Here is a 1,740-nt window from a genome sequence, read left to right as displayed (position 1 = left end):
GGGCTCCTCCTGCGCTCTGCCCCACCTGTACTCCCCACCACAAGTGAACCGGGTGCCCTGCTCACCTCCGAGCTCTCCTCCTGCTTTGGAGGCCTGCCCTGCCCCTTCTGCACTTGGCCTGGCTCAGGGGTCAGGGAGCTCCTCTCCTCCAGGCTCCCTGCGCACGTCCTCTGCAGCTCCAGGATCACCGGCCCCACCTCAGCAGGCTGCTGCTCAGCTCTCCGCCTGGGACTGAGGAGACGGGGGCTTCAGTGTGTGGAAGAGGGGGGAGAAGGAAGACTCAGAATCCCGCAGCTCTTGCTAACAGACCTCCACAGGCATGAGGCTGGAGATGAGCCCCGGTAACTCTGTCCCAGCGTGGGGAGGTGATCGCAGCACCACGACAGAGCCTGCAGGGACATCGCTCCCGGGGAAAGCAGCTCAAGCGATGCTGGGGCCGTATCAGATCCACATGCTAAGGGCAGGGGAGCGGAAATGCAAAGTCGGTCTGCTCCTGAGCACATGAACAAGAACCGCTGATCCGTGGAGCACTGACCCCACCACCATGTTGTGGAAAGGAGATTTCTGCACCGAGGGACGGTGCTCATGCTGCTGGAGAGTGGAGACCCACCGCCCCTTCCCTGCCCCTGGGATCGAGTCTTGTCTGAGCCACCAGCCTGAGCAGCTTTCGTCTGCTGACAGCTCCTGGGTCTGCTCCAGTTCAGGGGAGTCTGCAGCAGGACACAGGCCTGTGTTAGCTGCACCCAAACCAGCCAGAGGCCACTGGGGAGTCCCAGTTTCCTGGCACCTGCACCAGCCCCGTATTGGGCAGAGAGAGCTCACAAGGGCATGAGGAAGGGGCAGTGAACATTGACGGCTGAGATGTGAAATACAAAATAGGTTGTTACTGTGGCAGCACAAGAAGGCCAAAGCATGATGCAGCCTGTGTGCTGCACCCGTGCAGGGAGAACGATCAGGGTCTCAGCCCAGAAGCTGCCCACCCCCAGGGATCACGTCTGTCCCGGCCCAGCCACGTGGTTAACTACATTACAGCTGTCACAACTGAGCGTCTGCCCCAGGCTGCAGGACAGTCACTCAGGCATGCACATCTCCATCCTAAACCTCACCTGACTCCTGTGAGGGCTCCTCTATGGGGACGCGAGGTGGCTTGTCCTGAGGCCCTGGGATTTCCCTCTGTTCTGACTCGTCCAGAGGCCTGTCCTCACAACGGGCCTTTGGCTGCTCCGGGCAGGGATCACCAGGGAGAGGCAGTGTCCCTGGGGGCTGCATCTCGTCGGAGGGCCCCTCCTCGCCCTTCACCCTCACTGTGACCTGGGGACAAGGAGAATATGTCAGTGCTGAGCCGGGATGTGGGAGCGACGGGGCTGGGAGGGGACACTGTGCCAGCACATGGAGGTGCAAACACTCTCACCTGGAGCGTCTCATCCTCCCCCTGACCCGGCTGAAACCCCTCGGCCAGGGCCACGGCCTCGGCGCAGGTCTTCACACCACGACCTCGCGCCCGGCTCCGCATCCCCGGGGGCAGGATGGCCAGGAACTGCTCCAGCACCACCAGCTCCAGCACCTGCTCCTTGCTGCGGCGCTGGGGCTCCAGCCAGAGCGCACACAGCTCCCGCAGGCGGCTGCAAACCTCCCTCCCGCGGCCCCGCGGCTTCCCCGTAGCCCAGGCCCCGGAAACGTGGCCCCCGGTCTGTGGGCCGGGCAGGCCGTGCCCCGCTGCGAGCTGGGGGGGCTCCCCCG

General features: G+C 64.0%; 1 pseudogene; it reads right to left on the bottom strand.

Annotated features, from left to right (window-relative positions):
* LOC102388241 overlaps window positions 1–1,740 on the bottom strand; it is a 37,482-nt pseudogene that overhangs the window by 12,013 nt on the left and 23,729 nt on the right.

This window comes from Alligator sinensis, unplaced genomic scaffold (genome assembly GCF_000455745.1).
Source record: "Alligator sinensis unplaced genomic scaffold, ASM45574v1 scaffold1586_1, whole genome shotgun sequence".
NCBI lineage: Eukaryota > Metazoa > Chordata > Crocodylia > Alligatoridae > Alligator > Alligator sinensis.
Note: the sequence above shows the minus strand (reverse complement) of the source record. Positions and strands in the feature narration are given on the sequence as shown.